Source organism: Diorhabda carinulata, chromosome 8 (genome assembly GCF_026250575.1).
Source record: "Diorhabda carinulata isolate Delta chromosome 8, icDioCari1.1, whole genome shotgun sequence".
In the NCBI taxonomy this organism is placed as follows: Eukaryota; Metazoa; Arthropoda; class Insecta; order Coleoptera; family Chrysomelidae; genus Diorhabda; species Diorhabda carinulata.
The window spans coordinates 4589298-4610756 of record NC_079467.1 but is presented as its reverse complement, the minus strand read 5'-3'; the positions used below and the strand labels follow the sequence as shown (position 1 = coordinate 4610756).

Below are 21459 nucleotides of genomic sequence, written 5' to 3'. Positions count from 1 at the left end.
AGGAGCTATATTGAATGCAAGTGAATATCTTAAAATATTCGAGTACATCCGTACTTTATTTTACTTCTAATGGTACGTTTATTGAAGTTTATTTTATTCCGCATGAAAAAGTCGGTGATTTCTTTTTGTCTAGTTTTCTAATCTTAAATAAATAAGAGAAAACCCCATCCTCTATTATTGCATTGCTCTACAATATACCCATAGAATTTTCAAAAAGCAGAATCGTTAGTCGTTTCTTCCTGTGTTTCCCCCCATGACATTTTTCATTTTTAAATGTTAATGTTTCGTCAGGAAGACATCATCATTGGGGTCGTATCCATTCAATAAACTCACCAATTGACTTTTCCATTCTGTGCAAAGGCCAGATCATGTCGTTTCTTGAAACTTTCCAACCAACCATTGCTAGCTTTTAAATTATGGATTTGCGGTGACTTAGCAAACTATTTCAGTCTTTACTATGGATGCGCTAAAACTGATGTTTCTATTTTTACACTGTTTAAACATTGTAAACAAGCTTCTTCTTCTTCTTTCTCTTTCAATAGGACCAGGTCCTGTTCAATACTATACGTTTGGCCCTCTTCCTGGATCTTCCTGAGAAGCTGAACTCCAGCTGTCGTACCACCTCTTTGGTGGTCTGCCTGTGTGTGTTCGGTCTCTGAGTTTTATCCCTCTTTGCCCATCTGTCTTCTGGCATTATTTCTACGTGAATCTTTTTCGTGCTCTGACCCATCTCACCACATCCTGTACGCTCAATTCTTCTCTTATGTCATCACTCCTTATTCGGTCCCTGAGGGTGACTCCCTTAATGGTTCGCAATGTTTTCATATCTGCGGTTCTCATTATTCTTTTTGTTGTTGATGTCTCGGCTCTGGTGTCTGAAGCATGGTTCTAAATTAGAGAAATCAGCAATTCCTTCAGGCTTTTACATAAAAGACTTTCTTCCGATCTTCAATAATTCAGCTTTGTTTTATAATATAATAGATAAAGTCCTCTGATGTATTCCAAACTGAACTGCAACGTCTTTTCTCTTTTTTAAAGCTTAGAAGTAGAAAGCGTATATGGGTATAGTGTTTTGAATCCGTTTTAATTCACAGTGTGCAAAGAAATGCTCCAGGAACGAAAGCTGAAAGCTACCGATACATGCATACAAATAAGTTACTGTATTTAGGCTGTAGTCTATTGCTTATACTTAAAGCCATTTTGTGAACACGTGTAAGCAATAGACAAGAACAGGTGTCTACAGGGAACCTTTTTTGTTTATACGTTGATTTAAAATCAATCATTGGCAGATGATTGAAGTTACAAAGGTCGTCGTTGTTACAGCTTTGAGTTACTGAGATGCGAAGCCCAAATTATACGTTTAAGTTTTGGGGGGTTCGTATTTTGAGTAAAAAAGGGAGTCCGAAGGAAAGGCAACACAACATTTTATGAATTTATAGAGGTTATTACGTTATCAAGTTTCTACTGTACTATTACTCCTTTTCAACTGAACCGTAGTAATTTAATCAGAATAAGGTGTAGTTAAAAAAATAACAAAATATTGTCAGTAAAGTCAGTGTTGACAAAACAAGAGTAGTATGAAAATATTAATATTTTTTTTGTTATAAGTTGTTTTGATTTTTGGTATATTTTCTATGAAAATCAGTTTGATATAACATATAAAAATTGACGTTTCGACCTACTTAAAAGTTAAAAGTTGAAGAAAAACTATTTACACTAATTGATAATATTGTTTATTGCTTATAAACAAAGTAAAGTAAATCTATTACGTAACATGATGGCCTACATTTGTATGTTATGATCATTCAATATTACTGAATGAATTACATTCAACTTGGGTTCATTTTATTGACATTTTAGAAAGATTAATATTCAAGGATCACTTAGAGGAATTAGAAAATTACGACAATAAATAAATGCTTAAATTGTTGCGAGTTAAATAACTTAATCCATAACTTTGTAAAAACTATTTATTAACATAAAATATAAATGAATAAAGTGGTTTCAATAATCTGACTACTATTCTCGTTGGAAAACAAGACTATTGAGAATATAGTATGCGTGTATATACTCTCTTAAATACTAATCTTATTGTATAAAAAAACTATAATTAATTATATTTATGGTCGTTAGAGTCATATCAATTCAAAAATAAGGGTAAGTTATTTGTTAAGTTAACGCAACTTCTAAGTGTCTAAGGGACATATGGAATCGCCTAAGTAAAACGTTGGCTCCCATTAAAGGACGGTCAGTTTACAATAAATCTTAATGAATACAATGGTATCCAATAATTCTTCACAGTCGCATTAATATAAGACAAATGTTAATTAATCCAATATGCTGGTTTAAAGGATATTTTCTGTGCAATCTCCGGCTATGCACGGTTCTGCGCAGAATCGTCAGCGTTCCAAGGACGATTTTTTGATGGGTTGGAAGGAATCTATTGTATAACTTAATGTATGGTTAACAGATCTTAAATGGTTCCCACCAGAAGTGGCGAGATAATTTGCGGATTAATATGAAACCTGATGTTGATATTAAAGTATTGCTGATATAATGAGAAATTATATTTTTTTTTCTATCGATGAAAGTATATGAATTCATTCATCAACTCATGTGAACCTAACCTAACCAGAAACAAACGTTGTTTCCGCTTGAAGCACTTCGAAGCAAATGGTCTCCTGTTTTTTCGAAATAAATGGACCTGTCGTCATCGTCCCATCATGGTAACTTAGAACGGTACACCAGCATTTGTTTACCAGAATTGTTAGAAACAATAGAGGACGCCAAATGCAGAAGACGAATCATTTTCCATCACGACAATGCGAGCTTTCACACTTCAGTTCAAACAACGTTTTTCTACACCTGAAGGACCTCAATCGAAATGAAAAAAATGCTTCGACAATTGGTTCAAACTCATGCAAGTGTATTGATCTTAATAGAGAATATTTTGAAAAACAGTTAAGCTATATCCAACTATAGATATCTATTTCAAAACTTAAGTAGTAACCCTCGTATAATATATTTCAAGTAAATAATTTCGAACGTGCTTAAAACAGTTTAGTATGAAATTTATAACAAAAACTGTATCGAAACCATTGAATTGGGAGATATTTTGTTTCGTTTGTAATACTAACTTTTGTAATTCATCCAGTTACAACATGTTAATTTATTACGATAATTTTGAAAATGAGTTTAGTATATACATGTTATTTATAGTCGTTCCCGTTTCTATTTGTTTTAACTTCCGTAATCGCAGAAGATTGAACTTTTATATAATTAGAAATATTGTTGGCATAATATCTGCAGAAATTAGTTTGAGTCCCATTCTTAAATGGTTTTCAATATATTCGTATCTTTCGTTTTATGCAATATTCGCTAAAATAATTATTTTCAAATAAGTTTGATGCGATTATTGTGATATAAATAAGCGTTGCTTCTGACATATGGAACGGTCAATTTGTTAAAAAGTAGGTAGACAATAATTTCGTAAACGTACGTTGTTAATTTCACAATTATTGTTTATTCAACATCGTTATAAAAAAGAGAAAGTGACCTTTTAAATAAATACACAAACAAGTCAAAATTGTCCTCCCAATTAAAAAAAAAACATTTGAAAAAGTTAGAATTGTATATATGATTTAAGTCAATTTAATAAAAAATCAGTATTAATGTATATACGAGGGTGATTCAAATATAAACCCGAATTTTTGAATAAAAACTTTAGTGTCGTAAAAGTAGATATTAGACTAGTCTGTTACGAAAAGGATGTACCAGTGGCTGTTTTGCAGCGCATCATTATTTATTTTTTGGTCAAAGATAATGTTTGCGGAAATTTGTCGAAAATTATTTACATTGGGGATGATTACCTCCCCAAGATTCAAGTGTACGCATTGTGATTTGCCACCCACTCGGCCCAAAGAACAACTGTTTGGTACCGATGAGAACATCTACGCTATAGAAACTTATTTGGGGAGACCTAAGCATTACTGAACGCAACATGGGTGAAGAATAGGGTATCAGCATAGGTAGTTTTGAGCAAATAATTCATGGTTTCCGCCAAATTTCAGCCAGCCCAACAAAATCCCGCTTAGAGCAGTTTTTACAAGACCTACTCGACAGGTTCTTGAACATCGAGTTCGCCTGCAGACGTCCAGAATTTATCGGGACTCATTTCTTTGGAGAAGTGCAAGTCTGTGGAAGCAGCTACCAAGGCACGTATTTCTCTTCCCTTGCTTACGTTTACCTTCAGTCTCTGAAGACGATAACTTGGTTATCGAAACCAGCAAGTCAGTCAGTGTAATTGTGAGTATTGGTGTAGTGGTAGTGTAAATAGTGACTTCTGAATTGTAAGCTGAAATTTTATTAAATATTATCAACAGACGAGACTTGGGTACATAACTATATTTCGTACCGTGATTTGGGACATGGGAGGAGTAATTGCAGTTGATTTTCTCGATGAAACCTGTCTACAGTTCGAAACTACGGGATATTTCAATCCGTAGCAGCTTAGGATTATAGTCCAGATTTGACGCTATGCGATTATTATTTCTTTGGTCCATTGAAAGATGTAGTTGGCAGACAGCGAAAGCGTTTCCGAGGTAGAGTTTTTTTAAAGCTTCCGGACAGGTGACAAAATTATGAAGAGTGTGATGGGGACTATCTAGAAAAACTGTAAAAAATTTCACCTCTGTAACTAAATACTAAAATTTTTTATAGTAAAATTCCGGTCTATATTTGAACCACCCTCGTATTTATGTGATAAGTTGAAGTAAGAACTAAAAATTCTTTTTAATTGATTCAATTGGTGAGCATAAAAACTACGAGGATATATTCTTAGCCTTCTATAGAATCAAACAAAATCAAAATATTTTATTACTCAACATATTCTCCTCTTAACTGGATGCATTTATTACAGCGAACCTGCAACGTCTCAAGACCATTCAAAAAAATGTTTCTTCTTGCTCTGCAAAGCAGACCTCCACAGCTTTTATCATCTTTTTTCAATTGACGAGTCGGGTGAATCGAGCCAAATCTGGTGAAAAAGGGTGAATAATGAATTACGAATTTTTTCCATTGCAACATGAGATTTGAGTGCAGGGGCGTTGTCCTGCAAAAACAAAACACCTTTGAATAGCTTTCTGCTACTTTTCTCTTTAATTTTTCCCGAAGAGTGATCAGTAATATCGAATAGTAATCTCCAGTTATAGTTCTACCCTTATCCAAAAAATCAATCATGATTATTTCATGGTAATACCAAAAAACTGAAGCAAGAACTTTTACAGCAGATTTTTGGACACGAAACTTCTTAAGTCTTGGAGAATCAGAGTATCACCATTCCATCCATTGTTGCTTTGTATGGATCGTAGAAATATACCCGAGTCTCATCCATAGTAACAATTCGGTTTAAGAAGTCTACATCGTTTTCAAATCGAGCACAGATCAAACGCGATGCTTCTACCCTTACTTGACTATATGGTAAACGCGTTCGTATGAAATATTCAGTGCTTCAGATATCCGTTTTAGCTCAATTCGACGGTCTGATAAAATCATGTCACGAACTGCATCGATATTTTCGGGGACTGCACAAAAGCTGCTGGCCTTGCCGATCGGACATAATCTTCAATGAAAATTTACCTCTTTTGAAGGTTCCAGTCCAATTTTTCACGGTTGCATACGAAGGACATTGATCACCAAGGGTGTTAAGCATATCTTCGTAAATCTGCTTACTTATTAAACCTTTTAAATACAGGTACTTGATGATGGTTCGATATTCCAATTTTTCGATTTTCACAATTTCGGTGAATTTTCTTTTAATTTATTGCATAACTCTGGTTTACTTTTTTGACGTCAAACTTTACACTTACACTTCTATTAAGTTATTGTTCGTTCCTACGCAATATTTTATTTATGCATGGAACTGGTCTAGGATAATTAGATATCAATATATCCTGGCATTTCTTGGAATTGAAATAATTTCAAAACATTTGAAGTTATAAACTATTTGTTTAGTAGGCGAAAGAAATTAACAAATACTTTTCAAAATTGTGTATATTTATTTCTTCGTTGTAATTTCTGGTAGACTGATAAAAATTCAAGAAATGTACCACCATCCACATTTTTATTCTCAATTATATTCTATTAAATCTAACAACAAAGTGTAAGATTTGCAAAAGTCTTGATGGAAGAATGAGATTGGACCTTGCCGACTAAATCAAGCATAAGACCAATTATTACATTGCAAGACCGAAACCACATTTGCAAGACTAAGATTAACTCGGTGGTATTTACTAACTGCACTAATTTTCAATAATATATAAGCGGTTTCTTATTATGAACTTGGCAATGGAACACCAAAGTGGACTAACTTTAATATATTTTCCGAGCTTACGAATACTTATGTATTCAATGTCTGGGAAATAATTAATTAAGTGTTTTGGTGGTTTTGAATCGCATTCTTGTAAAAAATTTTAAAATTCATAGGTTTCAAAATTCAATATTCAAATTGACATTGATAGAATTATATATAATTATTAAAGTTAGTCCACTTTGGTGTTTCATTGCCACGTTCCCAATAAGAAACCGCTCATAATATAGTTGGCAAAGACTTGACCACACTCCATTTTTAATGAATATATATTCTGTTTTACATTGACCGTTTCTCTAAGCATTTTTCACAGAGTTGTATAAATTTTTTATACAAAGTTTATGTACCATCAACGTATTCCAGCTATAAATTTTAATAGGTTAAATTTTTTTACATACAATCTGCTTATACATTTCATGCATATGCTCACGTTTCATGGTTCTATAAACCTACACGTACGTAATATAAAACCAATTTAATTATGTATTATTATTTTTGCTTTAAATATCACGAAACGGTGGGCGTACGCCATATCTTTGTCAAGACTTATAATTTAGTCCGGTCAAAATAGATATTTCACATAACAAAAATTACCACAGATCTGAATTTTGATAGAGAAACCTTAGATTTACGGTTGGAAATTAGCTTCCAGAAGTCGCCAGCGATTCCACGTGTGATGAAAAAATTAAAGTTCAAAATTTGGGTGTTTTTGGTATTCTCTAGTAAACAGAGAGTTTTATGAGAAAAACTATCCCTTTATCTCCTTATTGCTAAGAATTACTGTTTCTAAGATTTCGCGGCTCTAAACGTTGAAAAAGTTCATTATATACGTATGATAGGCAGAAATTTCCACTTCACCTGTGAGATACTATTGATATTGGGGAGAATCTTATATTTACTGTTTAAATTATTAATTATGTTGATTGTTGCTTTTAATATTTACTATAATTTTTTCTGGATATATTATTATGCTTCATAATCTCCAAATTCGACGTCAGTTATCATGTCTTCTTCTATTTTCCCTTTTTCTAGCTGAAAATTTTTAAATTTTTCGTATGAAGCTGAATGCATTGATATAAGAATTTTCTTCTACTGTATTTAATTGAATATTTGAACCGGCGAGCTACTTGATCCTTTTTTTATCTTTTCACTGAACCAATACAGCTTCACTCTGAGTCGAAAGTTTATTACAAATGACACAAAATTGAAGCATTTTGTTTTACGTGTTAACCGGCATATACTGCAAAAAAAACCGTATTTCATCTCGATTGTTCAAAAAAAGCGTGTATAAGAATGTCTAGATCCGAGCATTTATTTTATTTATGGTTATGCAAGTGAGTGAGTCAGTTATAAGAGGCATGAATAACTATTATCATTTATATTAAATGTTTGACGTAGTATACGAGGTCTGGCTATTAAATAACGAGACTGCGCGCCTAGAGGGCGCCCTAGACGTGCTTTTTTCTCATGCCGAAAACCATGTGTGACGAAAAACAACGAATCAATCTCAAATTTCTCTATAAATTAAAAAAATTCCGACTAAGTGCTATAATTTGTTGCAAGAGTCCTATGGAGACAATTTTCTAACTCGTGGGCGTGTTTTTGAATGTTGTAAGCGCTTTAGCGAGGGCCGAGAGCGCACTGAAGATGACCAGCGCCCTGGTCGCTCTGAGACTGTCTCAACTCCGGAAACAATGACCAGAATCAACCAAATTGTGCGTGCAGATCGTCGAATGATCATCCGGATGATTGCTGAGGCTGTAAACACCGATAAAGAAACGATTAGAAAAAGTTTAAATGACAAAAGTCTATGCGAAGTTGGTGTAAGAAAATCTGAGTCCTAACCAGAAGCACTTGCGTCAACGGGTCTTCTCAGATTTACTTGAAAAGTTAGAAAGGTTAGAAGAAGATCTGATTTGAAAGGGATCCGATTTGGATCGATGGAAGCGGCAAAGCAAAAAACGGCAGAGCTCCTGAAGGTTCTCACCAAAGAAGACTTCCAGCACTGCTTCGTTGTGGAAAAAACGTATAGAAAGGTGTATGGCGATGGGAGGGGAGTATATTGAAGAGGAGTTTTCGAATATAGAATAATTTTTATAATAAAACCCTTTTTCGTAACCAGTCTCGTTATTTAATACCCAGACCTCGTATATACGTGGCAAACGCTTTCATATTATATATAATGCAACTTTTTCAACTTATATTTCAGAAATACAAGAAACAGAAAAAAAAAGCATGGAAACAATTTGGAGAAATATTAACGAATAACTATAAAGATAATAACAAAAGCTTTTGGAACAGAATCAGAGCAATGGAAGGAAGAAAAAGAAAGGAAATAAGAAGAATAAGAGATACAAGAAGCTAAACTAAACACGAAAGACATATTAGAGACACGGAAAGAATTTTTTTAAAAAAAGTGGAAACTTGACGAGAAAAGAAGAATTCAAAGATGAAGGAAAATTAAACGACTATAAAAGGACAAAAGAGGAAACCACGGAGGAGGAAGTGGAAGAAGTGATAAAGAAAATCCCAATAGGATAGGAATGTGGATGAGACAACATAGAAGGGAAAGATAATCAATTGATAGCACTACATATAAAATGAGATGCCTTAATGTACGAAAAATCGAAGCAAGATAAGATAAGGGAATATATTAATGAGGAAATGGAGAAAGCTCAAAGTACTTAGAGAAAAAAGTAACAAACGACATATAACATATACATTTTGGGGCTTAATAGAAAGGAAAATAGAACAGGGAGAAGAATTACATATTAAATTTATCCATTTGAAAGCTGCTTTCGACTCAATAGATAGAAAAAAATGGTATTGGATGATATGAAACAAATAACTGAGATAACATATATTAAAACATGAGAGGGAAAGTTTAAATAGATGAAGGAGATCGACATAGTTTAGTATGGAGATGGGAGAAAAAAAGAAGATAGTCTTGGTCCCTTTCAGTTTATACTTATCGTAGATAGAATGATGAAAAAAAATAAAATAGAAGAACTATAAATTTGAGACGATAATTTGTTACAGAAACATAGAACCGGTAAAAATAGACGGATTAGTACCTATATGTACACCATATTTAAAATAACTGAAGAAAAAGTAGAAATATGGATAAAGACAATAGAAGACCTGAGATAGTAGGATGGTAATAAATCAAAAAAGAGAACATGGGGAAGATTTAATAATGAAAGATCTACGTATCTGGAAGTCATTATCACAGAAAACGGAAAAATAGATATTGAGATAGAGAACGAAGTAAGAAAATCAAATCAAATATACCATGTTCTCAATAAGACAATTTTCTGAAAAAATAGAGGAAAACATAAAAACAAAAGTATACAACTCGATAACTGTACCCACATTGATATATAGAAGTGAAACTTGAGTGTTGAACAAAAAGAGTAGAATAGTAGCAGCGAAGATGAAGCAACTGAGGAAAATAGCAGGAAAAACGTGGATGGATAGAATAAGAAATGAGATAATTCTGGAAAAGCTTGAACAGGCACTAAGAGAAAACAAAATAGTTAAAGGATATTTAAACTAGGAAGGACACATAAAGAGAGAAACAGCACAAAGTCCAACAAGAAAAATGACAGAAGCAAAAAGATACAATAGAAGAAGGAAAGGAAGATCCAGAAATATTTGGCTATAACAAGTAGCACAGGAAAGGGAAAGACAGGGGGAACTAATACAGCAGAATGAAGTAGAAAAGGATCGGAAATAGTGGAAAAAATGCCAATACTTTGACGCTCGAAAGGGCATAAATATTGCAACAAAAAATTTATCTCAGAAATGGTGATTATTAGCAAAGGAAGTGACAATTCACGAGAAAAATCAAAAAAACTCAAAATTTTGACTTTTGTTCTTTTTTAATTTTGGGATTGTCCAAAGTTCCGGGAACTTGTTTATAAAAGTAAACCCACTTAAATCAACTCTATCGGAATTTTTGATATTTTATCAGTATTTTCAGAACTTACTTGACCGGTCTAATAATTATGATATGGCAGACGGCGTGACAAATCATATTAACACACTAACAATCACGGATTTGGTTTACGATTATTATGTTTATATACATTCAACCAACCCTCTAGGATTACATACTAAACTCACTGTAGGCTGGTTGTCTTAATCACATGGGCTCAGATACCATTACTGGTATTTTTTCTTATATAAATATATATGTTACAGTGAAAACCCGTTTTCAGTTGATTCTAGTTTTCATACATCTAACGTTAAAACTAGTTTTTACTAGTCAAAACTAATGTTGACTAGAGCATTAGGCGTTAAATCTATTTTTTTTTTAAATTTTTGATCGGGAACTACTAGTTTCGACTAGGGCATACTAGAATATATTAGTTAAAAGTGTTTTTTTCTGGTTAAATAACAAATTGAAACTAGAGCAGGGCTTCGAAACCTTTTTAGTTAGTGTACCTCTTTTTCAGGTAAAAAAACTCGGCGGAAACCTGCCAATCAAGCGCGCAGTAAAATTTACCTTGAATTGAAAATCCATAATGCAAGTGCCATTTTTTTTTCAATAACCCCTGTCAAATTAAGAGTCTTTGATTTGATTATGAAAGTAATGGTATATTTTATCAGAAAGTCTGGAATAATCTATTATATATAAGTATGATTGACATATCCATATCTTTATTATCGGCATTGTTTTCTTTTATTCAATTCAAAAGTATTAGAGCTAAAGGTATAAGCCAGTGCTGATTTGTTACCAGCAAAATCCAGGTTGTGGTATGAACTCGAATAGCAGCTCGGAGATCTCAAAAAAGTTAAGACAGTTAGTGGTTATATTCTCTAGTTTATTTTGTGAAATCTTCCACGTTATGGAGTCGGTTCTCAATGTTAAAGAGTGGCTATAAAAGAAATTGCTAGCAACACAAAATATCGAAAAACTATATATTTTTTGTAGCGTCAGTCTGTGGGCAGTACACCAAAATAACAATATCTACTGGCAAATATGATTTTAATGTTTGGGATCTTTGGCGCATGTAGCAGAGATGAATTAATACGTTTGAGTTAGACGATGCGGAAGATAATGTCAAGAAATTTTACCATAACTAATGAGGCATGCACATTCAAGCCATATGCAGATCTACGGCTTAAAAATATGAACAGCAGATTATTTATTGCCTACCGGAATTGTAGGTGTTACGCCCGCCCGCTGTCCCGAAGCTCATTGCAAAATATCTGAAACTGAAAAATCCCGAAGAATATATCGAACATGGGCTAAGGCGTTTTGGTCACTATGAAGTGACACGGCGAATGACTTTCATTCAACGTAGCAGGATACATAGGAAAATCCATGCAAAGAAAAATAGAAGCACTCCAAACATTGTTGTACCCTTCCCATTTGAAAAATACAAGCTCTGCGACATTTCATCAGAAAAACCAAAACATCTTCGAACCTTCTCTTCAACATTTCTAATTCTAAAGAATGAAATACCGAAGGGACTAACTTCTGCAATAATATAAATTGTACAATAAATATTAATATCAATATCAACGGTTCCTAAATATACTAATTATATTGTTGTTTTTAGAAAAGTATAAATAAATAATTTCTTTTTATTAATTTCTGTGCGCTGTATTGCAAATGTCACTTTTACGGATTTTTAAAAACAGATGTAGACAAGCGATTTCAGAAAACAACTTTGAACTAACTACGTTTCCATAAGTCTGAATTCCCACACTATATTCAGATACTGTTGGATTTACTTACATTGTTCAACTCAACCCACAGAAAAAGATCTAAAATATATTCTACTGCACAGTAATAGTGTACAAGAACACCATCTTGTTGGAAAGTTACCAAATTCATCTAGATCATCTTCCAGAATTTAAAGAAAAAAAATTACTGGAATACGGGTGTATTTCAAGAAGTTTTCAACGTTTAATTGAACAATATATGAAACACCTTTAAACTTTTCTGTTCAGTCGTTAGTTGATACAATGTCCTGGATTTTAGAGTGTTTAAACTTTACATCTCATTGGTGCGTTTCCAGAATACGTAGTCTCCTCCCAATTCCCAAGGTGTTGATGCTACTCCTTTTCATGAAATAGACAGAGCATTCGCAGAATAGATGCTCTGCTGTTTACATAACTTGATCACAGAATTTGCAATTGTCGTCCTCAGACGACAATTAATCCTTAATATCTTTTCTAATCATCACGAGAAGTTCGTCAGACTTCTTAGCTGATACGGTTATGAATCGTTTGGATTGTCTTAGTCCTGCAGTGTTTCTCCATCCGATTCTAAAGCCATCGACACAGCTCGTTATTGATGTGGTATCTCATAAGGCTCTGGACCACAGTATGGTATCGTAACCCTTTTTTTGCAAGTCTGTCTTCTACTCTTTCATTGTCTGGTAGCTGCATTAGGGTTACTTGTTACTTCTAGAGATTGTTTGCACTTCCATGATATTTTGGACGTACACATAGTTTTCAGGGCCTTGGCTTCTTGGCTAACTCTTCATGAAAAATAATGAGTGATTTTTCTATTGAAAGCTTACAATTTGGTCCAAAATGCACAAGTCTTCTCCTTGGGCTAGCTTCGCACTATCTGTATACTAGAAATTCTTTCGAGTTCGTGGAAGATCTTTATTGTCCCATGTTTGGCGGTTAATGATTACCACTTCGATCGTCACCTCTTTCTAGCTCCATTAATAATAGAATTCAGATTTCCTGTCTTTAATTTGTCTGTTCGTATTAGCCCCTGGGTGCCACTAAACTCAATATAAATTAAAAGGGAGACAGGTTTAGCAGCGCCCAAGCAAATTAGCCATTGAATTTAGTTTCGTTGTTTCTGAGCTATTGATTGTTCAGTTTTCGACAATCAAACAAGCGGTACTGGTATGCACAGTACACTATCTTAGACTTAAGGCTCCATGTCTTGCAAATAAGATGGCGACAAGTCTATATAGCCGCAGTGGCTTTTCAGATTATTTTATCTACATGATTGATAATGAAGTATTAAATAAACAAACAATTTGCGTTCCATTTATAAATTTGTTGCAGACGTCGTCATTTTAAGTATATCTACCCTGTAAAATGTAAAATTGGAAGTAATGAAGTTATGACTTACTTTATGATCTTGGTTTCCAAATAATATCTGAGAACGTGTAACTAGTAGTACATTTTTTTATATTACGTTTTATCTCGAATTTCGGTAGTAGAATTGAGGTCATTGTAGTAAAAACTCGTTTGTCGCTTCTTATCTAACTAGGTTAGCATGTTTATCTATTTTTTTTTCATTACAAAGAACATGCATAATGTAAAAAATGTTAATTCCGCTTTTGATTAAAATTAATACACGTTTCATGTTAGACGAAGAGCTCTACATATCACTTTGTAAAGTAACAAGACTCGCCGATATTATAAAATTACCGTAATTAATTGTAGTCGATTTTTGGCAAATTTTTTCATTTGTAGTTTTCCTTTTGTTAATGTTTTTCTCCAGATAATATATAACGAAAACCATTCGATTTTAAACCTAGAATATATTTCTCTGATGGAATACGTAGCTAAAGTTTAACTATTTCGCGAAGAAAACGGCCATTAGAAATGATTATTGCTTAGAATGCCGCAGTAACAGAATAAAATCCGCGAAGAGAAAATCTTGCATTGAAACATTGTTAAAATTCGTCAAACTAAAAATGAAATTAGTCGTCAAATTATAGGGATAAAAAAACATTTTATTTCAAGCGTAACTTGGACAAAATAAAACTTGAAACAACCATGTTTATCGATAGGTTTTGAGGCACCAACAGGTGATTGCAGTCCTTTCTGCAATGTATCGAATATCATTGTAATAGCGCTTCCTATTGTTACGAACTCGTCCACTACATGGACCGTGTAGCCGGTCCTGTTCGGTTATGTTGGAAGAGTCTCAAGTTTGGCGATTGCGCCGGTTTGCGTAAACCATTTAATAATAAAACATTTTTTTGTTATTTACCATTAATTAAACATTAATGTTTCCCCTTCACTGTTACTCGAAAGGCAGTTGTTAATATATATTTTTAAATGCATTACAAAATAACAGATTATTGAAAATATCAAACTATTTACTAAAGAGGGACACACAATATTATTTTTCTAGATGTTTTGTTTACTTTCTAGTTTTATTTTTGGTATAATTTCGTGCTTGTTCAATAGCGAGAAGTCAGTATATAATTCAATGTCATAGTGAACGGCTCGAAATAGTAAAAAGTAACAGGTTAATTTAAATAAATTCTATGAGTAGTTAATAGTTAATTATAATAAATAGTGAAAAAGTGTAAGTGTGTAGACAAATTAAGTAAGTAAAATTCAGTTTCCATAAATTAACCCCACCGTTTGAGATAGTTTAAATAAATAAGAAAGTCATTGCACTATCAAAGTCGGAACGAACGTATTCCAATTTTAAACAGTCAAAAAGCTTAAATGCAATCATGGTTACGTGAAAAGGAAAGTGGATATAATGCTTAATCCTTTATAACTTATTTGGACAGACAAAGAGTTTTGTGGCGCACCACATTGAAACAAAACAAAATTGCAGACATGGAGCGTTTGCTACATATTGCAGTAGACATAGTTATCCCATTAGCATGGAAGAATGCTACAAATCAGATTCTCTTGTGGATACGGTTTTTCATTGTTATTTATGATGGGGCCGATAATAGTGATGACAATATATTTATATTAAAAAAAGGGGTGCTTTGAATCATAACTGTGTACACTTTGAATATCAGACATAGCACAGATGTATTGAATAGACATAACAAATATTTCACATATTGGAATGTTTCCATAATCGATAATGTTGCCAACTGAATTCGTTTTTGGTTTGTTGCACTACAGTCTATTAGGACGACTTTAGAAGATGGTAACAGTGAGTGCAAAATTGGTATCGGTATATCAAACCTGAAAATGACACAAAACTCTGTTTCATGATTAATATCATCTGCAAAAAATGCTTGTAATTGAAAATTGTTTTGTTGTAATAGTTTATGCGATTGATTCACTATTATATACGAGAATGTACTAATATCTAGTTAGCCTAGACCAGTTCCATGCATAAACAAAATATTGCGTTACAATAGAAACGAACAATAACTTGTGTAAGTGTAAGTGTAAAGTTTGACGTCAAAAAAGTAAACCAGAGTTACGCAATAAATTAAAAGAAAAAAGATGTCCACCGAAATTGTGAAAATCGAAAAATTGGAGTATCGAGCCAGCATCAAGTACTACCTGTATTTAAAAGGGTTAAGAGATAAGCAGATTTACGAAGATATGCTTAATACTCTTCGTGATCAATGTCCTTCGTATGCGACCGTGAAAAATTGGACTGCAAGCTTCAAAAGAGGTAAATTTTCCAGGCCAGTTTCTGTGTCAGTCCCCGAAAATATTGATGCAGTTCATGACATGATTTTATCAGACCGTCGAATTGGGTTAAAACGGATATCTGAAGCACTGAATATTTCATATGAACGCGATCATCATATAGTTCACGACAATTTGGCAATGAACAAAATTTCTGTAGAATGTATCTACAAATGTTTGAATGTTGACCAAAAGCGTGCAAGGGTAGAAGCATCACGTTCGATCTGTACTCGATTTGAAAACGATGTAGACTTAAACCGAATTGTTACTATGGATGAGACTTGGGTACATTTCTACGATCCAGAAACAAAGCAACAATCAATGGAATGGCGAAACTCTGATTCTCCAAGACCTAAGAAGTTTCGTGTCCAAAAATCTGGTGGAAAAGTTCTTGCTTCAGTTTTTTGGGATTGCAATGGAATAATCATGATTGATTTTTTGGATAAGGGTAGAACAATAATTGGAGATTACTATTCGAGATTACTGACCACTCTACGGGAAAAAATTAAAGAGAAAAGACGCGGAAAGCTATCCATAAGTGTTTTGTTTTTGCAGGACAACGCCTCTGCACAAAAATCTCATGTTGCCATGCAAAGAATTTGTAATTTAGGGTTTGAATTACTAGAACACCCCCCTGATTCACCAGATTTGGCTCTGTCCGACTATCATCTCTTCCCTCAACTGAAAAAAAGTTTGAAGGTGTAGGTCTGGTTGGCAGAGCAAGAAGAAACATTTCATTTGAAAGGTCTAGAGACATTACAGGTTCGCTATAATTAATGTATCCAATTAAGAGAAGAATATGTTGAGTAATAAAATATTTTTTGACATTGAAATTTTCATTGGTTCTATGTAGGCTAAGAATTTTTCAATATATCCTAGGATTCTTTGAAATCAAGTATTTACAATATAGAAATGTTTTGATCGTTAGGGAGTTCTCGTTGATGCTATGAATTATCTTTTAAAGTTAGATAACATTGATTTGTATGATTTACGATTTAAGTTTGGTATCATTTTCTGTTTTGTCTTGAAGTTTTGTCGTGTGAGAATATGGAAGAAACGACGTGCGAAGTATTCTTTAGCGTGCCGAAACAAATAAATTTCAGATAATGAAAGAAGTTATGGTATGTAATGGATGTAAGTTTTCAAAGTCGTAAGTTGTCTCTATCTTATTTAGGACAATGATATCGATAAAGGCAGGTTTTATGGTCATTCTTGGACATTTGTGCTTAGATGGTTACTACTCTTCATGGATTGGGTCACGGTAGAAAAAAAAAGGATCATCCAATCTTGAAATTACAAGATATTCTAAATCACACTAGTTTTTCGGAATCTCGAAGTGGCTAATATAAACAAAAGTTTTTGTATTGATGATATTTGTTAGCAAAAACTTTGTCGGGTTGTTTTCGGTCCGGAAAGTTTGTTGATAACTCGAACTGTAGTATAGTGTATTTGCCCCAAAAAAGTGGAAATTCTGGAGTAGTATCAGCAAAAATCACATTTTTTGCTTCAAGAAATAATAAATGAACGATATACTCGTAAAAAGAGTTTACGGAAATGAAAATTTGAGAATACTTCCATGATCTGACATTTATTTTATGCTTGACAATGTGTAATAATCCTTCATTGAGATAATCACTCGATTTTAGAAGTCAAAATAATTTAAAAATTTAGACATATATTTAGAAGAATAATTAAAAATGTATGTTGAGCTTCACGGAATGACAAGAGTTTCAGAAATAACTAGTAATAGATAATTGTTAATGAAAGTAAAAAACATAATATTTTCTAACTACTAACGTTGTACTAAAGTGTAAGTGGACGTTAAGGTGTTTAAAATACGATTATTCGAGTACGTAAAGTCTTTGCCAGCTATATTATGAGCGGTTTCTTATTAGGAACTTGGCAATGAAACATCAAAGTGGACTAACTTTAATTTATTTTCCGAGCTTTCGAATACTTAAGTATTCATCGTCTGGGGAATAATTAATTAAGATTTTCGGTGGTTTCGGATAGTATTAATACTCGTATAAATTTTCAAAATCATAGAATTCAAAATTCAATATTCAAATTGAAGTCTTCTTGCAATTGGGAGCCATTAGGGATGTTAATATCGACACAAAGGTTGTTAACTATAAATATTGTCATTATATACTATTTAAAAAACATTATATTATTTTTTTAATAAATATTAAACATTTAACCAATGAATATGGTTCTATAAATGTAACATCAAATGTTACAATTATTTTTTTCATATTTTCGTATTTGTATAGGTCCATTTTATCACAATATGCTATTTATTCTTGTGTTACCACAAAAAAAATTTTGTTGACAAAATTATTAAAAAATCCTATCCTTTGGAACAATCCAGATATAAAAGTAGTTTTTAAATAGTTGCCATAATGCCGTTGACTGAAAAATAATTTGATACAGTGCAAATTTTAATAAACGTTTTTTTTTTCTTTGCACCAATGTTAAAAATCGATATCGTATCATATACAAAACACATGAACTTAAAACAAAACATGAGATAAAAAGGTAAAAAGTCAAGAATGAATCGCCGGTGAATGTGTTGTAAAATACCATAGATAAAACAAAATGTCAATAATCAAATAAAAATCGAATTATTAAGAAGAATATACATATTGTATGAAGACCTAGTCGAAAATTAAAAAAAAATGCTCTTTCGAAGGAGAAGAATTTTCTAAGTTTATGAAAATCAACTTACCCCAAATCTTAACACATAAAACGAAACTCCAGCGAGATTGAGAATGAAGTAGGATACAGGACACTCGTTTTCTCGGTCGCAAGGACGATTACAAGAATCTATGCCACTGGGTAGGTTACTATTGACTTTTCGCCGCCTCTTTTAGATCGAATACTAGCGATGCGGCAAGCGACGATTCTCGGATTTTGGTATTTTTCGATTCGAGTGAGTGGAATCGGGTGGCAGGAGTTACGGAACCGCTCGATAATAGCGAAGAGACGCGCGCCAACCAGGAAATGTACGCACGACTTTATCTAGGCCTGTATTTGGGCGATTAGAACAAAGTGTAATAATTCGGTCTATTCGAATTTAAAATTTATATAAACTCGTGGCCATAAATAACGGACCACTCTTTATTTCAATATCAAAACCCAAAATGTTAATCTTTTGGGCTTTTTTTTTGTTCTATCACAAAAAGTTGAAATATCTTAAATGTTAGCGATAAAATGTAAAGTTAAAGTCGAGACTAGTTAAACAAAAAATGAATAGAGTTAGACAATTAAGTTAATGCGAAGCTGAAAGGATAGCCGAGTTAGTAGGACAGGGGCAAAGTTATCATGAAGTGGCAAATTTGTTTGACGTACACCACACAACCATTGGCAGATTGATGCAAAGATTTCGAGAGACCGGTTCACATTCTAGGAGGCCTGGACAAGGACGTCCTTCAGTTTTAACTCTTCGAGATGAACGTTTTTTGCAATTAAATTCATTAAGAAATCGGTCAATAACAAGTGAGAAGCTCCACAAACTTTTACGAGAAGTCTGAAATGTAAATATCTCTGATAGATCAATAAGACACCTTCAGAATGCTAGATTAAGATTTGTTAGGCAACATTTAGATTGGATGGACGTAATCAAATTCGATGACGGCGATGGGAAAGATTTGCGCAGTCTTATATCATTCCCAGGGAGCAGTTCCAAGAAGGGTCTATCATGTTTTGGGGAGGAATTTGTTTTGATGCCCGCACAGAATTAATGTCCCTTCCTAGACCCGTCCTTAACGCAGCAAATTATGTCGTTCCGATTGGGACATTTATTGGTATAGTTGAATCAGCACCCATTCAGCTCACTTTTCTAATTATTGTTTTTAAATGAAGCAATAAATTATGAAAAACTTAATTTGGCATTTATCGGAGGTTGATCCAAATTCCATTTTTTTCTATTGTTCTTCTTATGGAGTTGCTTCCCGACCTACAGAATTTACGTTTCGTTACAAATTTTGCCAAAAACGTTCAATTGGCATTAGTTGAAGCAAATTAGAAACTTTCATAGACTTTTCAATAAATGTAATAATCAACTTTGAAAAGCTCCCATAACGTCTTTTGCGTAATGAGCAGTTGCCATTGGTCAAAACACAAAATTTCCTTCAGGATGCTTTTTTTCATGATCTAGTTATAACACACTCTTTTTCATATATTTTGGCGGGTACAGAATTTCCAGAAGGACAAATATATGCTGAAGAACGACAGCGAGAAAATATCGCCAACCAAACCAACACTTTAAAGTTGAACTTTTTGTGTTTTTCGAAATACACTTCTGAATTTACTTCCCCGCCTTTCTGATTGCCCCAGATTGACAGTTGCCCCAGCCACTGACGAGCCAATCGAATGATTATCTTCATTTTTTGATGCGTCAGTATAATATAGAGTTTCTGATGTTTTGTATGTATTGTTCAAATAAACAAACTCAACTTTTCAGCCGCTTTGTATTTAAAATATTTTATTCAATAAACTTTCTGTGAAGACAAATTTGTCATCTGAAGGAGTAAATTGTTTTTCTTCTATTAAAACTATAAGATTGGCCTACATTCTTAGTAAAAGTGGTCTATACCAGTATGCTGTGGAAATATCAGCTGGTTGAATGTTTGAGTTTTTGGATCAAGGTCCATTTAAGAGAAAATAATTCTTTAAAATCCTATTATATTGAGGAACTTGACTTTTGTTAATTAATGTTGATCGGCGGAACAAAGTCTTTATGCTGAATAATCAAATCAAGCAAAGTACTTTAAAAATGAACTAACAATTTTGAAGTATATACTGAAATTTGATACAATTTTTAATGAAGATACGAAAATTGAATTTTTTGGTGGAACAGATACAAAAAAAAGGGAAAATAACGAATAATGTTTGAGTAAACAAATTGATCTCTTGTTCTGGAAGAAATATTATCATGTTATTCATTTTTATTCAGTTTTTCTTAAAATGAGAATTAACATATAACTACACTACTCTGCGGAGTGAATTATTGATAGACGAGAATATTTATGATCATTTCGGTACCACGTTTACGAGGATGTATTGATATCTAGTTAGCCTAGATCAGTTTCATGCATAAACAAAATATTGCGCTACCATAGCAACGAAGAATAACTTATTAGTGTAGTTTGACGTCAAAAAAGTAAACGCAATAAATTAAAAGAAAAAAGATGTCCACCGAAATTGTGAAAATCGAAAAATTGGAGTATCAAGTACTACCTGTATTTAAAAGGGTTAAGAGATAAGCAGATTTACGAATATATGCTTAATACCCTTGGTGATCAATGTCCTTCGTATGCGACAGTGAAAAATTGGACTACAAGCTTCAAAAGAGGTAAATTTTCCATTGAAGATGATGACCGATCGGGCAGGCCCGTTTCTGTGTCAGTCCCCGAAAATATCGATGCAGTTCATGACATGATACTATGGATGAGACTTGGGTACATTTCTACGATCCAGAAACAAAGCAACAATCGATGGAATGGCGACACTCTGGTTCTCCTAGACCTAAGAAGTTTCGTGTCCAAAAATCTGGTGGAAAAGTTCTTGCTTCAGTTTCTTGGGATTGCCATGGAGTAATCATGATTGATGTTTTGGATAAGGGTAGAACAATAACTGCAGATTACTATTCGACATTACTGACCACACTACGGGAAAAATTTAAAGAGAAAAGACGCGGAAACTAT

At 33.2% G+C, this 21459-nt stretch overlaps 1 protein-coding gene and 1 long non-coding RNA gene across 2 annotated transcripts in view; one reads left to right on the top strand and one right to left on the bottom strand.

Annotated features, from left to right (window-relative positions):
* LOC130897388 (uncharacterized) overlaps window positions 1-18727 on the bottom strand; it is a 34097-nt gene extending 15370 nt beyond the window's left edge. Inside the window, exon 1 of the long non-coding RNA XR_009059695.1 lies at window positions 18480-18727. This is a non-coding gene — a long non-coding RNA (uncharacterized LOC130897388). The remainder of the gene's footprint in view (window positions 1-18479) is intronic.
* LOC130897384 (rap1 GTPase-activating protein 1) overlaps window positions 1-21459 on the top strand; it is an 848316-nt gene that overhangs the window by 40836 nt on the left and 786021 nt on the right. The window lies entirely within an intron of this gene.